Consider the following 18,720-nt stretch of genomic DNA (forward strand, 5'->3'; position numbering starts at 1 on the left):
ACGAAGTCGTGGCAGCAAACAGAAGCAAACCGAGGAAGCCCTACACCCCAGTAACAAAGGGAAACGACCGGTCGTTGAAGAAAGTTTTGAGATTCGAAAAAAGGCCACCTTTGTTCGATCTTCGTTGACAACCCCACAGCTAGCCCAACGATATCATCTTCACTTTGCGAATCGGACCGTAATCCCGGGTAGGAACATTAATTTTTCAAAGCTCAGTTATTTCCATTTCGATGTGCTTTTCGCGAGAATGGGTTAGCTTCCTATTGTCTCCGTCAAAGAGTTCCTTTATCCCAAGGTTGTCAAATGTTTCTACTCCAATATGACATTCGAAAATGAAGGACCCATTAGTACCACGATTAACGGTGTACAAATCGTTTTTGATGTTGCTAAACTTTGTCAGATTTTAGAGATTCCAAATGAAGGGGTTTGTTTGCATGAAGCTAAGAAGTGGCCAAGGGTGGAAGGTTTCAAACCTGCAGAAGCCATACAGAGGCTATGTGGTTACCCGAGATCTAGTAAACCAACTTCCCATTTGTTGACTGTGTTGAGTCGTATCCTACAGCACATGATATCGTACATTTTCATCCCTAAAGGAGGGCACCGAGATGATGTATCTTTCTTGGAGGCTTTTTTGGTTGACAACATTCTCACAGAAAGAAAGGTTAATATTGGTTACATAATTTTCCAACATATGAAAGCATGTTCAATCAGCGAAGATTTAGTTCTCCCCTATGGCATGTTTATCACAAAGATTGTCAAATACTTCAATGTCAATTTGTGCAATGAGACAGACGGGAAAAAACTCAAATCATTTGATACATATGATCGCGCTTCACTTCGGCGCACGCATTTTGTTCGGAAGAAAGATGGTTCATGGGCAAGGAAGTCTTCCGTTCCCCCCTCAGAGGTTGATGTGTCTTCAGACAATGGGTCCTCCGAGGATGAAGAATATGCAGATCAGGATGTAGAGGGAAGAACTTCTGAAAAAGCAAATGTCACACAAATACCGTCAACAGGTGGTGTAATTGGACCGGACGACTCTGAGGCATCAGATAACCTCAATGCCCAGATTAGCTCCCTTGGTACTGATTACTACTCAAAAAGTGCTATTTGATAACTTGTAATTAATCCTTTTAAACACTTTTGAGTAGTAGTTATTGCCTTTTAACCCAATTAACATGTTAAGGCCCCTTTCAATCAATTCTAATCAAATTGCCTTAAGTTTTGGTGTTTTGATAGCTTTTTGATCACCAAAGCAATATGAGATTGAGGAGAGTTGTTTGGAATCCTTGGAAAAGCAATGGGAATCTTAGAGGTATGAAGAACCAAAGCTTTGAAGCCCTTTTGCCATAAGCAAAGTGGAAATGCAAGGAGGGGAAGCAAAGAGAATCCAATCCTGAGGCATTCTTGATGACAGTCCTTTCATCCACTTTTGGAGCACTTCCTGGAGTCCAAATTATGCATTCTATATGTCATTTGAAAGCTTAGGAAGTCAAAAATCCAATGCTTCAAACCGTGTATGATTTGGAGCTGAAATGAGGAAGTTACAGCCTTTAGAAGACAACTGCTCCAAGCTAAAGGAAGGCTTCAGAAAAGTGCTGCGAAATCACTATTTTGTTGCGGAATGATTTCGCAGCCTTTTTGTTCAGTACCATGGATTTCCCCTGAAGCTTCACGATGCGATGGAAGCCAAACACCACAAGATGAAAGCCAACTTTGCAACAGTGCCAAATCAGTTGGTTGCTATGAAGAAATTTCGCAGCCCTTGTGGTTCATCTGCGAAATTTCGCAGACCTCATTTTTCTCCTGCGAAATGGTGCTTAGTGCTTCCTGATATTTGTAACCGACACTTGGAGATATTTTTCATTAGACTTTTGTTGCCTAAATCCCCAAATTCTCCTTGTAAGCCACCAATTATAGGATTCCTTAGCTTTTAAGTTAGGAATTTGGCAAAATATCCATGTAATAGCCATCAATGTAATTTTGGTATAAATATAGCCCGAAGAGCCTGTTCTGAGGGTGTTGAACCTTTTGTAAAAGTTTCAAAGGAAGTAAAATACGGAGCTTGAGCTCTGCTTTACCTTCTCACTTTGATTGTGTTTTTTATTTTATTTACTAAGTTATGCACCCTCTGAGGAGTTTTCCCCAGAGAATGAGTAACTAAACCTTTTAGTTCCTTGGAGTTAAGGTTGCCGGGAAAGGTTCCAAGTGCAAGAATCAGAAGCTTTGTGGTTTCAGCTATGAATGAATAGAAAGTGTGTCCCATGAATGGTTTCTACGTTTTTAGTTAACTTAAAACACCTTGGAGTCACCTGGGCCAACACTTGGTAAGGCAAGTGATCTCTAACCATGGAGATGCACTAGTTTACCCCTTGCGAGCCTCTGGTAGGTGACTTAAAGGTAGGATTTTCTAGAATTGCCAACACTTGGTAAGCTTTTGGACTCTAAGGAGACATCCATTAGTTATCTCTTGCGAGCTTGTGAAAGGAAGTCCAAGGTTAAAGATCACCTTGAATGGTAAAGCCTAGTGAGAGGCTCAAACCATTGCAAGTTGCATCAGTGAGAGAATTAAAGCTGAAATCCAATTGAGGGATGCATTTGTCCAGCACCTGTTAGAGAATTGACTTTATGTTAATTCTCTAATGTGAGGAATTGAACCAACGATCCGGAGCTATGCTATTGCATGAGGGACCTCCCTTGTATACCTGAATCTCCAAGGAATGCTTTTCTTCTTAAGTAATTTTCATCACTTGCTGTGTTGTTAATCTCAGTCCAAACCTTTTTCAACCAAAGTTTGTGTTTTATTTCTTAAGCTATTCTTGAAATGAAACAACACCAATTCACTTTGAATTGGTATCATTTTTAGTTTGAGTATCCTTCCCAGTGAACGATCCTAGAGCCACTATGCTATAGTAGCTTTTTCTTTGCTACCCTAGTTCATGGTGTTGTAGGTTATAAATTTTGTTGATTACTCCCGCCATCAAGGAGCATCAGCTGGATACGAATCAGCTGGGACACCAATTAGGCATGAATCAAATGGCGCCGTTGCCGGGGAAGGTGTCAAGTTATAGTGATACTATTTCAGTGTACTTGTGATTTTCATCACAAGTGTGGTAACGTTTCTTTAACCTTACTAACTCTCATTTTTTTTAGTTTTACTGATTCATAATCTAAATTTAGCTTTCAAATTCAGCTTAGTTTTATTTTGTATTTGTAGCCCTGTTTTCTTTTGTTGTCCTCTGTTTTCATTTTAGTTTCAGATAGTTGTTAGTTTTGTATGCCAAAGTGGATACGAGGTAGTGGAGGAAGGCTTGTTAGAAGTGATACCCTTCATACAAAGGAATTGGAATTGAGCTTGAATATCATGGAAACTACACCTGAAGATCAACATAGTCACCAAGGTCGTCAAGACAATCTCAATGAATTTAGATCAATGAGGGACCGTATGCATCCACCTCGTATGAGTGCACCATCATGTATAATACCTCCTACAGAGCAGCTAGTGATCAAACCATATATTGTTCCACTTCTACCAACTTTCCATGGGATGGAAAGTGAGAATCCTTATGCACATATTAAGGAATTTGAAGATGTTTGTAATACATTCCAAGAGGGAGGAGCTTCAATTGATTTAATGAGGCTTAAGTTATTTCCTTTTACTTTAAAGGATAAAGCCAAAATTTGGCTTAATTCTTTAAGGCCAAGGAGTATCCGTACTTGGACTGACTTACAAGCTGAATTCCTTAAGAAATTCTTTCCCACTCATAGAACAAATGGCTTGAAAAGGCAAATTTCAAATTTCTCAGCTAAAGAGAATGAGAAATTCTATGAGTGTTGGGAAAGATATATGGAAGCTATTAATGCATGTCCTCACCATGGCTTTGATACTTGGCTATTGGTGAGTTATTTTTATGATGGGATGTCATCCCCAATGAAGCAACTTCTGGAGACAATGTGTGGAGGAGATTTCATAAGCAAAAATCTGGAGGAAGCTATGGATTTCTTGAATTATGTAGCTGAAGTTTCAAGGGGATGGGATGAACCAACCAAAGGAGAAGTGGGAAGGATGATGATTACTACCCAAAAGTGCCATTTTACACCTTTAAGTCATTATGTTTTAAGCACTTTTGTGTAGTAATTCTTCACCTTTATTCAAATTGGCATGTTAAGGACCTAGCAATGACTTCTAATTATATTTGTGGCTAGTTTTAGTGTTTTGACATCTTTTTGGATCATTAAGACAAGCCAACCAAAGAAGAAAATCAAAAGAGAAGCAAGGAGGAAATCAGAGGACAGCAGCTTCAGTCTTCTTGGGCACTTTTGGAGCACTTCCCGAAGTCCATTTTCTACATGCTATATACCGTTTCAAAGCTCAAGAAGTCAAGAATCTAACGCTTCAAACCGTGCACGATTTGGAGCTGAAACGAGGAAGTTATGACCTTCGGAAGAAAACTGCTCCAGGTGTGCGAAAATTTCGCACACCTCCTGAATGGTGTGCGAATTTCGCACACCTCCTTCAGGTGTGCGAAAATTTCGCACACCCCATGCGTGGTGCGAAATCTCCTCTGTTTTTGCCGACTCCACTTTAGATATTTTCTTAAGTTTCTTTTGATGTAATTTCCCTTTTTCTCCTTGTATCAAGCCAATGAAAAGCTTTGCTTTTGTAAAAACTATATAAGGGGTGGAAATCACCTCTTGAAGACATGAAACCCGAGTGTTAAGCTCAACACTTAGCAATATACAGAGCACTCTTATTTTCTATTTTCTCGTTACTATTTTCTCTTTCTTGGAAGCCAAACAACCTCTGAGAATGTTTTCTCAGAGGATGAGAGGCTAAACTCTTGGTTTCTTGGAGTGAAGGAAGCTAGGTGAAAAGTCCAGATGCAAATGTGGAAAGTGCTCGTGCATTAAATTCAGGTAGTTGAAGTTCATAAATGGCTTTTAAATCCAAAGTTTTGCTTTAAATCCCTTAGAATCACTTTGAATGGCCAATACATGGTAAGCTTCAGGTCTTTTATGGATGCTTATTAGTGATTACTACCCAAAAGTGCCATTTCACACCTTTAAGTCATTATGTTTTAAGCACTTTTGTGTAGTAATTCTTCACCTTTATTCCAATTGGCATGTTAAGGACCTAGTTAATGGCTTCTAATCATATTTGTGGCTAGTTTTAGTGTTTTGACATCTTTTTGGATCATTAAGACAAGCCAACCAAAGAAGAAAATCAAAAGAGAAGCAAGGAGGAAATCAGAGGACAGCAGCTGCAGTCTTCTTGGGCACTTTTGGAGCACTTCCCGAAGTCCATTTTCTACATGCTATATACCGTTTCAAAGCTCAAGAAGTCAAGAATCCAATGCTTCAAACCGTGCATGATTTGGAGCTGAAACGAGGAAGTTATGACCTTTGGAAGACAACTGCTCCAAGTGTGCGAAAATTTCGCACACCTCCTGAATGGTGTGCGAATTTCGCACACCTCCTTCAGGTGTGCGAAAATTTCGCACACCCCATGCGTGGTGCGAAATCTCCTCTGTTTTTGCCGACTCCACTTTAGATATTTTCTTAAGTTTCTTTTGATGTAATTTCCTTTTTTCTCCTTGTATCAAGCCAATGAAAAGCTTTGCTTTTGTAAAAACTATATAAGGGGTGGAAATCACCTCTTGAAGACATGAAACCCGAGTGTTAAGCTCAACACTTAGCAATATACAGAGCACTCTTATTTTCTATTTTCTCGTTACTATTTTCTCTTTCTTGGAAGCCAAACAACCTCTGAGGATGTTTTCTCAGAGGATGAGAGGCTAAACTCTTGGTTTCTTGGAGTGAAGGGAGCTAGGTGAAAAGTCCAGATGCAAAGGTGGAAAGTGCTCGTGCATTAAATTCAGGTAGTTGAAGTTCATAAATGGCTTTTTAATCCAAAGTTTTGCTTTAAATCCCTTAGAATCACTTTGAATGGCCAATACATGGTAAGCTTCAGGTCTTTATGGATGCTTATTGCTAGATCCATATTAGTCCATTAGTTATCATGTACGAGCCATTGGAAAGTGGTTCAAGGTGAAGACCTATATAGTATCTAAAGCCATTAATGGACCTTGACTACCATGTCTATTGATTTTTATGGATTAAATCTTCATTGTTAAACCTATACCGGTTCGGGAAATAACTATAGGTTAAATCCCCAATGCGAGGAGAAAAATCCGGAATTTTCCACTTTGCATTCTAAACTTGATCCTATCAATCCTTAGCTCTGAGAAACTTTCTTTCTCCCATTTTTAATTAGTTTATGTTAATTTAGTTTCAAATACTTTCAAAACAAATTTTATTTTCTTTTTAAGCTTTAAGTTTTTGATAAAGGAAATCATTAAATTTAATTTCTAATCATGAGTATATCACTGGTAGAATGAAAACCCATCCCAGAGTTCGACCCTAGAGCCACTATACTATAGTAGCTTTGCTACACTAGTATGAGGTCATAGGTTTTATAAATGTTTTTGATTAAATGACCCGACTGGATCAATTTGCGCGAATCAGATGAAATCTCAACTTAGTGCTTATAATGCTAAGGCTGGGATGTATACCTTGAAAGAAGAGGATGATACAAAAGCAAAGTTTGCAGCTGTGACAAGAAGATTGTAGGAGCTGGAACTGAAAAAGATTCATGAAGTGCAAGCTGTAGCTGAATCACCAGTGCAAGTGAAGCTTTGTCCTAATTGTCAATCCTATGAACACTTGGTGGAGGAATGCCCTACAAGTTCAGCTGAAAGGGAAATGTTTGGAGAGCAAGCAAATGTTGTTGGACAATTCAAGCCCAATAACAATGCACCCTATGGAAATACTTACAACTCAAGTTGGAGGAATCATCCAAATTTTTCATGGAAGCCTAGAGCACCTCAGTACCAACAACCAGATCAACCATCTCAACAATCTTCAAGTCTTGAACAAGCCATTCTGAATCTCAGCAAGGTAGTGGGAGATTTTGTTGGAGAGCAAAAAGCCATCAATACTCAACTTAATCAAAGAATTGACAGAGTGGAGAATACTCTGAACAAAAGAATGGATGGAATGCAAAATGATATAACCCAAAGAATAGATAATCTCCAATACTCAATATCAAGGCTCACAAATTTGAATACAGTGCAAGAAAAGGGAAGATTTCCTTCTCAACCCAACCAAAATCCCAAGGGTGTCCATGAAGTGGAAAGCCATGAGGGAGAATCATCACAGATGAAAGATGTCAAAGCCTTGATCACTCTAAGGAGTGGTAAGAAAATTGAGCAGCCACCACCTAAGCCACCTGTTGTTGAAGAGAAAAAGACAATGAAGAGGAGGAGGAAGACAAAAGGGGAGAGAGCAGTGAAAAGAAAGAGGACAGTGAGTCAACAATGAATGCAAATCCAGAGAAGGAACTTCTGAAGGAAGAAATGCTGAAGAAATCAACTTCTCCACCTTTTCCTCAAGCATTGCATGGGAAGAAGGGGGTTAGAAATGCAGCTGAAATTCTTGAAGTACTGAGACAAGTTAAAGTCAATATCCCACTATTGGATATGATTAAGCAAGTTCCAACATATGCAAAATTCCTAAAGGACTTGTGTACTATCAAAAGAGGATTGACTGTAAATAAGAAAGCCTTCTTGACTGAGCAAGTAAGTGCAATCTTACAGTGTAAGTCTCCTTTGAAGTACAAAGATCCGGGAAGTCCTACCATTTCAGTCATCATTGGAGGAAAGGTAGTGGAGAAAGCTTTATTAGACTTGGGAGCTAGTGTGAATTTGCTTCCATATACTGTCTATAAGCAATTGGGACTTGGTGAGTTGAAGCCAATAGCAATTACTCTATCTCTAGCAGATAGGTCAGTAAAAATTCCCAGGGGAGTAATTGAGGATGTCTTAGTTCAAGTTGATAACTTCTACTATCCAGTGGATTTTATTGTTCTTGATACGGATCCTACTGTAAAGGAAGCTAATTTAGTTCCTATCATCTTGGGAAGGTCATTCCTTGCTACCTCAAATGCAATTATCAACTATAGGAATGGGCTCATGCAACTCACTTTTGGCAATGTGACACTTGATCTCAACATTTTTTATATGTCTAAAAAGCAAATCACTCAGGAAGAAGAAGAGGGTCCAAAGGAAGTGTGTATTATTGACACTCTGGTAGGGGAGCATTGCAATCAGAATATGCAAGATAAGCTGAAAGAAAGTTTTGCGGATTGTCTGAACCTCCTAATGAGCTTGCTACTTTACAAAGTTGGAGGAGGATAGAAGAGATTCTACCTTTGTTCAATGAAGAAGAGGGAGCAGATGCTGAAAAAGAGGTCCCACAACTCAATTTAAAGCCTCTACCTGCAGAGCTGAAATATACATATCTTGAAGACAATAAAATATCTTCATCTCTGACCAGTCATCAAGAGAAGTGTTTACTGGAAGTTCTCCAGAGGTGTAAGAAAGCTATAGGATGGCAAATATCTGATTTGAAAGGCATTAGTCCTTTAGTCTGCACACATCATATATATATGGAGGAAGAAGCTAAGCCAATTCGTCAATTTCAAAGAAGATTGAATCCTCATCTACAAGAGGTTGTGCAAGCTGAGGTGCTGAAGCTACTTCAAGCAAGTATTATCTACCCTATATCTGACAGCTCTTGGGTGAGTCCTACTCAAGTGGTCCCAAAGAAGTCAGGGATTACTGTGGTTCAGAATGAAGAAGGAGAAGAAATCACTACACGCCTCACTACAGGGTGGAGGGTGTGTATTGATTATAGAAAGTTGAATGCAGTAACCAGGAAAGATCATTTTCCATTGCCATTTATCGATCAAGTGTTAGAGAGAGTCTCTGGCCATCCGTTCTACTATTTTTTGGATGGGTATTCAGGGTATTTTCAGATTGAGATTGCTGTGGAAGATCAGGAAAAGACCACTTTTACATGTCCATTTGGAACATATGCTTATAGAAGAATGCATTTTGGTTTATGCAATGCACCTGCAACATTCCAAAGGTGTATGTTGAGTATCTTCAGTGATATGGTGGAGCGAATTATGGAGGTTTTCATGGATGACATCACCGTATATGGAGGTACATTTGAGGAATGCTTAGTCAATTTGGAAGCAGTTCTTCACAGATGCATTAAAAAAGACTTGGTGCTCAATTGGGAGAAATGCCATTTTATGGTACGTCAAGGAATTGTCCTTGGCCATATCATCTCTGAAAAGGGCATTGAAGTTGATAAAGCAAAGGTGGAGCTCATTTCCAAATTGCCATCCCCAACAACTGTAAAAGGAGTAAGGCAGTTCCTTGACCATGCAGGCTTCTATAGGAGGTTTATCAAAGATTTTTCAAAGCTTTCAAAACCTCTTTGTGAACTGTTAGCTAAGGATGCTAAGTTTATATGGGATGAAAGATGTCAAGATAGCTTTGATCAATTGAAGAAATTTTTTACAACAACTCCAATAGTGAGGGCCCCTAACTGGCAACTAACTTTTGAACTAATGTGTGATGCCAGTGACTTTGCTATAGGAGTTGTGCTTGGTCAAAGAGAAGATGGGAAGCCCTATGTGATCTACTATGCAAGCAAAACATTGAACGAAGCCCAAAGGAATTACACAACTACAGAGAAAGAATTGTTAGCTGTGGTATTTGCCTTGGACAAATTTCGTGCTTATCTGGTAGGGTCTTTCATCATTATTTTTACTGACCATTCAGCCTTGAAATATTTATTGACAAAGCAAGATGCAAAAGCAAGGTTGATAAGATGGATTCTTTTGTTACAAGAATTCGATCTTCAAATCAGAGATAAGAAAGGAGTGGAGAATGTGGTAGCTGACCACCTCTCGAGGTTAGCTATAGCACATAATTCTCATGCTTTGCCTATTAATGATGATTTTCCTGAGGAATCACTTATGTTTCTAGTCAAAACTCCTTGGTATGCTCACATTGCTAATTATTTAGTTACTAGTGAAATTCCAAGTGAGTGGAATGCACAGGACAGGAAGCACTTCTTTGCAAAAATTCATGCTTATTATTGGGAAGAGCCTTTCCTTTTTAAATATTGTGCAGATCAGATCATAAGGAAATGTGTGCCTGAGGAAGAGCAACAGGGAATTCTAAACCATTGTCATGAGAATGCATGTGGAGGCCACTTTGCCTCTCAGAAAACAGCTATGAAGGTGTTGCAATCAGGGTTTACTTGGCCATCTCTGTTCAAAGATGCCCACATCATGTGTAGAAGTTGTGATAGATGCCAAAGGCTTGGCAAGCTGACAAAAAGGAATCAAATGCCAATGAACCCATACTAATAGTTGAGCTATTTGATGTATGGGGCATTGACTTCATGGGACTTTTCCAATGTCTTTTGGTAATTCTTACATCTTGGTGGGGGTGGATTATGTTTCTAAATGGGTTGAGGCAGTCCCCTGTAAACAAAATGATCATAGAGTGGTTCTCAAGTTTCTGAAAGAGAACATTTTTGCAAGATTTGGAGTGCCCAAAGCTATAATCAGTGATGGAGGTTCTCATTTTTGCAACAAGCCTTTTGAAAGTTTGTTAGCCAAGTATGGAGTGAAGCATAAGGTAGCTACACCTTATCATCCACAGACTTCCGGGCAAGTTGAGCTAGCAAACAAGGAGATAAAGAACATACTGATGTAAGTGGTGAGTACAAACAGGAAAGATTGGTCTGTTAAGTTTCATGACTCATTGTGGGCATATAGAACAACTTATAAGACTATTCTTGGTATGTCCCCCTATCGTCTTGTCTATGGAAAAGCATGTCATCTCCCTGTGGAAGTTGAATACAAAGCTTGGTGGGCAATCAAAAAGTTGAATATGGACTTGATCAGAGCAGGAGCAAAGAGGAGCTTAGACCTTAATGAGATGGAGGAATTAAGAAATGAGGCTTACATCAATTCCAAAGTTGCAAAACAGAGGATGAAGAAGTGGCATGATCAACTAATTTCCAACAAGGAATTTCAGAAAGGCCAAAGAGTTTTACTCTATGATACAAGACTCCATATCTTTCCTGGAAAGCTCAAGTCTAGGTGGATTGGTCCATTCATTATCCATCAAGTACTTAACCATGGGGTAGTGGAATTATTGAATTCCAATGGCAAGGACACTTTTAAAGTCAATGGATATCGTCTCAAGCCATTCATGGAGCCGTTCAAACCAGAAAATGAGGAAATCAACCTCCTTGAACCTCAAAAAGCCTGAGCAAAGAAGGGTTTGATGGACTTGGTTTACCAAAGTCCAAAATTTTTGTAAATTTTGTAAATTTTAAAGTTTTATTTCTACTTTTGATCTTAGTTTTTGATCTTAAATTGTGTGTTTTTATGTATTTTCATCTTTTTGAATGATCCCAGGTGGGAGAAAATGCAAAGGAAGAAATCGGGAAGAAAACAGAGCAAAAACAGAGCAAAAACAGGGGAGGAAAAGAGCTCTGCGAGATTTCGCAGCCAAAGAGGATTTCTCTGCGAAAACGGCATTTTGTTGCGAAATCAGTTCGCAACATTTTTGAGTCCTCTGCGAGAGTTTTCGCAGCTGCGAATCCAAGATTGGCACACGAGTGCCACTTCGCAGCACAGGAGCCCCAATTTCGCAGCTGCGAAGTGGTCTGCGAACCACTAAGGCACAAAAAAACCCCATTCCGCAGCGATATCTCCATTTCGAAGGGTGTTTCGCAATTGCGAAACCGATTTTTGGCACACGAGCGCCATTCCGCAGCATAGTGACTCCAATTTCGCAGCTGCGAAGTGAGCTGCGAAAGCGATTTTCTCCTACGAAACGCCCAATTTTGCTGCGAAAGTGATTTTCTTCTGCGAAACCTAAAAATGACCTTTCATATTCTGGTATTCTTTATAAATACCGGTCATTTGGGCTGCGAAACCATTTCAGAAAGAGGAAAAGTCGCAGCAACCGCCTCTTCATCTCCTTTCCATCGCCCGACGCCGCTAGCACCTCCGTTCGTCCCCTCCGTTCATCACCGCCGCCCAAACCTCGTCAGTTCGTAATGGCACGAACCAGAGGCGCGAAGTCTTCTTCTCCCTCCGCCGAAAGCCAGCGCCGCGCGAACCGCCTGTGCAAGCTTCAACCTCTGAGCCGCCGCGGCCAGAAGTTGTTTCGCCGCCTGTGAAGCCCACGCCAAAGAAGCGCCAGGCCAAGCCGACACTGCAAACGCCTCCGGCGAGGCGCTACCTTACCAGGTCAGGGGGCCGTCCCTCCAAAAGCGAGCTAGAGTGGAAAGCTCGGAACCCATTGACTTGACAGGGCAATCCCCTGTTCAATCCCCTATTCCATCCCCCGAGCCCACTCCTGTGCCATCTCCGGCACCGCCGGCGAAGCCTCAAGCAAGCCAGCCGCCGCCTTCTGAGCCTCAAATTCAGTCTGCACCAGCTCCGGAAGCGATTCTCAGGCGTCCAATGCTCACTCAGCCACCAATCGAAGGCAATTTGGACTGCAGAGCTAGGCCATTTCATTCTGAGCTGTGTTTTGACACAGCCGCCTTCCAGTTGCGCCCAGAGCTTGAAGGATCATTCCAATTGCTGCGCAGATATCGAATGGAGCAGCTTCTGACCCCGCGAGACTTCTTCTATCCAAGAGTGGCCATGGATTTTTATCAATCCATGACTACTCAACAGGTCAGAGATCCCACCTTAATTCATTTTACCATTGATGGTAGACATGGCATCCTGGGAGCTCGTCACATAGCTGAGGCCTTGCATATCCCATATGAGCCCAGCCATTTTGATGATTTCCGAGCTTGGGCCAGTCCATCTCAGCTGGAGATGGTGCATATCCTGTCTGGAGGAGCTTCCAGAAATCCATATCTGTTGAGGGGGGAACTTCCTCCAAGGATGTTCCTCATTGATGCCCTTTTGCGCCATAATATCTATCCCCTCCAGCATTGGACCCAGAGAAGAGGAATTCTGTTGGAGGCTTTGTTCAGAATGTGTGAGGGATACTTTTTTGGTCCTCACCACTTGATCATGGCAGCCCTTCTCTATTTTGAAGAGAAGGTGCATAGGAAGAAGTTGCCCAGAGCTGATGCCATCCCTCTTCTCTTCCCGAGGCTGCTATGCCAAATTCTTGAGCATCTGGGGTACCCAGCAGAGCCTCAGTTGGAGCGAAAGAGGATTTGTAGGGATGTGTTTACTTTCGAAAAATGGAGCAACATGACAGCTTATAGGATGGAGCAGCTAGAGCTTCCACAGCCAGCTCAGGCTCCAGCTGCTAGGAGAGCATCCCCACGTCTTATACCTGAGGGTATACCTGTTGCCTCTCCCTCCACAGCCAGAGCCTCTCCAATCCCTCCAGTTGCCCCAGCTTCAGCACAGCCTTCCACATCAGCCGAGCCTAGGATGGCTATCCCTATTTCTGAGTATAGGGATTTATGCCAGGCATTGGAGACATTGACAGCCTCTCAGAGCAGCCTTGCTCAAGAGATGGCAGCCTTGAGAGCTCGCCAGGAGCAAATGATGACCACTCAGGCTCACCATACTACCATTTTGAGCCCGCTCCAGCAGCATCTTGGTCTCCCATCAGCAGCAGAGCCTCAGGCCCCTCATGAGCCAGCTGAAGAGGCAGAGCCATCTCCTTAGGCCATCAGCACCAGCACCACCCTCCTATCTAAACATATATATATATATATATATCTATTATATATTTCCTTTATGTATTTTGTTTTACTTAGTCATATATGAAATCCCCCACATTTTGATAGCATATATGGGATTACTTGGATTACTTGTATTACTTCTTTTCCAGATGTACTAAAATGATTAAAGTAATACAAAGTCTAGTTTTTTGTTAACTCTTAGCATTAATTTATTCTTATTTCCTTTGCTCACAAATTTTATTCTTTTTGAAACATGTGGTTTCTCCAATCAGTATTCGAAATTGATATCACTCAGGAGGTACCACTTCCTCCCTTTAATTTCAATCACCCATATCACATTGAGGACAATGCTCAGCTCGGTTGGGGGGGAGATATGAGGAAGGAAGTTTGCCAAGTTGAAGGAAGTATGCTAAGTTATTTTGATATTTTAGCCTTGTCTAGTAATTTAGTTGTAGTTGTTTGCTTGTTACTATAATCTCCATGGTTTATGAGGAAAAATTTTCAAATTAAAACAGGAGAAGCTGAACTTTTGCTTTTCATCTAACTTAGAGTTTGGATTATGCTTGCTAAAGTGGTTCAATTGTTGAAACTTCTATTGAATTCAAGTTTAGTCCTTCCACTTTAAGCTATCCACACACTGTGCACAATAGATTCCGATTATAAGATGAAAAACTATTTCCCCCTTGACTTAGAAAATTTTGGGACTTGGTACCTTTGACCTCAATTTAATGATATTGAGACACCCTATGAAAGGCCAATGAGCCTTTGAAAAAGAAAAAGAGATAAAATAAAATGTTTGCTTGCCTTGAAACCCGAGCAAGGTCTGAGGGGTATATGGTGAAAACCTTTGAAACCTGGTGCCCTAAGCCTTAATTGGTTGGGAGTCACTGGCCTCAATGCTCGTTACAAGGGTGGATAGGTGGAGTTAGCATATGGTAGGCAAAAAGGGTATATGAAAAAGTCCGGGGTAAAATCCGAGGAGTTAGAGGTTGAAAGATCCTAAAAGCTTGATGCCCTAAACCTTAATTGGTTGGGAGTCATCGATGGAGCCCCGTTACATGGACAATTCAGAAAAGAATGCCCCTTAAGCCTGTTACCTTCAAAAAAAAAAAAAAAAAGTGTGTGTTCTCTGTTTATTGAATTTGGTCAGTTTGCTAAGTGTTGAAAAGAGATAGGTTGGGGGGAGAGATTAGTTTGGCATACTATATTCGGATTCTATCATCTTACACTTAGATTTTTGTGGAAGATTAAAGTTTGGTTCTTTGGAAGTGAAAATGATTTTAAAACTTCAATTTGCATAATGCATTCCCTTGATCAATGGTATTTAGCAAAGTTTTTGTTAACTCTTGTTGAAATTTGAGGCTATATTTCTTTAATGTTCCATGTGAGAGTTTTGTCAGTCATGCCACTTAAATATTTTTGGAAGTGATTAGCATGATTTATAAATTATGGTATTTTTATTTTATTTTTCTCTCCTTTATTGCTAAGGGACTAGCAATATGTCAGTTGGGGGGAGTGATTACTACTCAAAAAGTGCTATTTGATAGCTTGTAATTAATCCTTTTAAACACTTTTGAGTAGTAGTTATTGCCTTTTAATCCAATTAACATGTTAAGGCCCCTTTCAATCAATTCTAATCAAATTGCCTTAAGTTTTGGTGTTTTGATAGCTTTTTGATCACCAAAGCAATATGAGATTGAGGAGAGTTGTTTGGAATCCTTGGCAAAGCAATGGGAAGCTTAGAGGTATGAAGAACCAAAGCTTTGAAGCCCTTTTGCCATAAGCAAAGTGGAAATGCAAGGAGGGGAAGCAAAGAGAATCCAATCCTGAGGCATTCTTGATGACAGTCATTTCAGCCACTTTTGGAGCACTTCTTGGAGTCCAAATTATGCATGCTATATGTCATTTGAAAGCTTAGGAAGTCAACAATCCAATGCTTCAAACTGTATTCGATTTGGAGCTGAAATGAGGAAGTTACAGCCTTTGGAAGACAACTGCTCCAAGCTGAAGGAAGGCTTTAGAAAAGTGCTGCGAAATCACCATTTTGTTGCGGAATGATTTCGCAGCCTTTTTGTACAGTACCATGGATTTCCCCTGAAGCTTCACGACGCGATGGAAGCCAAACACGACAAGATGAAAGCCAACTTTGCAGCAGTGCGAAATCAGCTGGTTGCTATGAAGAAATTTCGCAGCCCTTGTGGTTCATCTGCGAAATTTCGTAGACCTCATTTTTCTCCTGCGAAATGGTGCTTAGTGCTTCCTGATATTTGTAACCGACACTTGGAGATATTTTTCATTAGATTTTTGTTGCCTAAATCCCCAAATTCTCCTTGTAACCCACCAATTATAGGATTCCTTAGCTTTTAAGTTAGGAATTTGGCAAAATATCCATGTAATAGCCATCAATGTAATTTTGGTATAAATATAGCCCGAAGAGCCTGTTCTGAGGGTGTTGAACCTTTTGTAAAAGTTTCAAAGGAAGTAAAATACGGAGCTTGAGCTCTGCTTTACCTTCTCACTTTGATTGTGTTTTTTATTTTATTTACTAAGTTATGCACTCTCTGAGGAGTTTTCCCCAGAGAATGAGTAACTAAACCTTTTAGTTCCTTGGAGTTAAGGTTGTCGGGAAAGGTTCCAAGTGCAAGAATCAGAAGCTTTGTGGTTTCAACTATGAATGAATAGAAAGTGTGTCCCATGAATGGTTTCTACGTTTTTAGTTAACTTAAAACGCCTTGGAGTCACCTGGGCCAACACTTGGTAAGACAAGTGATCTCTAACCATGGAGATGCACTAGTTTACCCTTGCGAGCCTCTGGTAGGTGACTTAAAGGTAGGATTTTCTAGAATTGCCAACACTTGGTAAGCTTTTGGACTCTAAGGAGACATCCATTAGTTATCTCTTGCGAGCTTGTGAAAGGAAGTCCAAGGTTAAAGATCACCTTGAATGGTAAAGGCTAGTGAAAGGCTCAAACCATTGCAAGTTGCATCAGTGAGAGAATTAAAGCTGAAATCCAATTGAGGGATGCATTTGTGCAGCACCTGTTAGAGAATTGACTTTATGTTAATTCTCTAATGTGAGGAATTGAACCAACTGACCGGAGCTATGCTATTGCATGAGGAACCTCCCCTGTATACCTGAATCTCCAAGGAATGCTTTTCTTCTTAAGTAATTTTCATCACTTGCTGTGTTGTTAATCTCAGTCCAAACCTTTTTCAACCAAAGTTTGTGTTTTATTTCTTAAGCTATTCTTGAAATGAAACAACACCAATTCACTTTGAATTGGTATCATTTTTAGTTTGAGTACCCTTCCCAGTGAACGATCCTAGAGCCACTATGCTATAGTAGCTTTTTCTTTGCTACCCTAGTTCATGGTGTTGTAGGTTATAAATTTTGTTGATTACTCCCGCCATCAAGGAGCACCAGCTGGACACGAATCAGCTGAGACACCAATTAGGCATGAATCAGTATTATGAGGAAGGGAATTTGATTGAGAAAAGAAAGAAAAATCAGGGTTGTTTTCTAGGCATTGTTTTAGGGCTCAAGGGTGAAGTTATAGGTTCTTTTCATCAACCTTTTGAGGAAGTCCTTGTGGTATGTTTTCTTCCTATTTTCTTTATGTTCATGTTTTCTAAGGTGATAGATTCTCACCTCAAGTATTGAGATATTTATATAAGTTTTCAAGGTGAAAAAACCTGAGGACTTAATTATTGTATCCCCATTTATTGAAGTGGAATAAATTTTCTCTTTGGTTTTTTACCTCCATTTGGAGGGTTTTTCCATGTTATATTAAGTGTCCTTGATTATCATTTTTGACTCTTGTTAGGTTTTTATTATTGTTGAGGGATGGTTATTATTGTTGATTGGTGGTTATTATCGTGGAGGAATTTTTTAACCTTGACAAGTGAATACTCTAGATCTTCTCCTTTATCTTCCAAACAAAAGTGGGTTGTTAGAAACTTAGAATTTAGAAAGTGGTATGGAGGTAGTTGGTTTCTGTTTTTTTTTTTTTTTTTTGTTTATTTGTAGACCCTCAATTTTGTCCCTTTCCACTTGCATATATATCTTGGGAGTGTCGCCCACACTCAATTCCTGTGTGTCACGACCATGGAGCCTTTGTTGGGCTTAGTCGGTTCTCAGACCTCATGTGAGTTCACCTATGGTCTGATTTAGTGCGAGCGTTTGGTCCATTATGAAGTGTTGTCATGGTCGATTCCTTGGTTCGTATCATTCTATGGGATAGAGGTTGAGGATCCCACAATCTTAGTTCAGTTGGAGACCATGACAGAACACACTGGCTTATTTTAGTCATTTCTCCCTCATTCGAGCTTGGAATTGTGCACCGTTTTTTTGGTTAGATTCCTTGTTCTCCAAGGAACATTTTATCAAAATTTGAGAGTTTTTCTCAACTAGTTAACCGGATGGGCAACCGGCTCAATCGGTTCGACAAGTTTTTTTGAGGCGGTTGACCGGTTGGTAATCAATCGACCGGTTCGTTGGGGCTACTGGCGAAGACTCTGTTTTTAGCATTTTTGGTGCCCTTTTTCTGGTTGGTTTGAGCCCTGGTGCTCTAGATAGGTTTGGAGAATGGTTTTAGGTCCAATTTGGGCCATTTTGCGGATGGATTGTAACCCACCTTGAATCCATGTGGATTCTTGGCGGGTAAGGAATTATGAAGTTATGAGGGGCAGCTGCCTACCTTGGGAAGGGGGGAGCTGAATGAGTTAGGGTTCCGAGGTTGAAGGTGAGGATTTTCAAAGCTGAACGGGAAAGAAAATGGGGTAGTGCGGATGCTGATGGAGAGGAAGAAAAAAGAAGGAAGAAAAAAAAGAGATGTTTGGAGAGAAAGAAAAATGGGTTTTTGAGAAATCCTGGGTAGAGAGACTTTGTAGGAGGAGAACTAAAAGCGTGGGGGAAAATTCTAGGGGTCTCTGAGGGTTTGGCACCTAGAGAGAAAGAAAAGAAAGGATAAAGGAAGGGAAAAAAAAAAAAAAACAGAGTTGGGAAGAGAAGTTTGAGAGGTTTTGAGGAAAACAGAGAGAACGGGAAAAGGAAGAAAAGGAAAAAAAAAAAAACAGAGGTATGAGAAGAGGGGGAGTAGTTTTGAAGAAGAATGGATTCGTG

Source organism: Vitis riparia, chromosome 10 (genome assembly GCF_004353265.1).
Source record: "Vitis riparia cultivar Riparia Gloire de Montpellier isolate 1030 chromosome 10, EGFV_Vit.rip_1.0, whole genome shotgun sequence".
Lineage (NCBI taxonomy): Eukaryota > Viridiplantae > Streptophyta > Magnoliopsida > Vitales > Vitaceae > Vitis > Vitis riparia.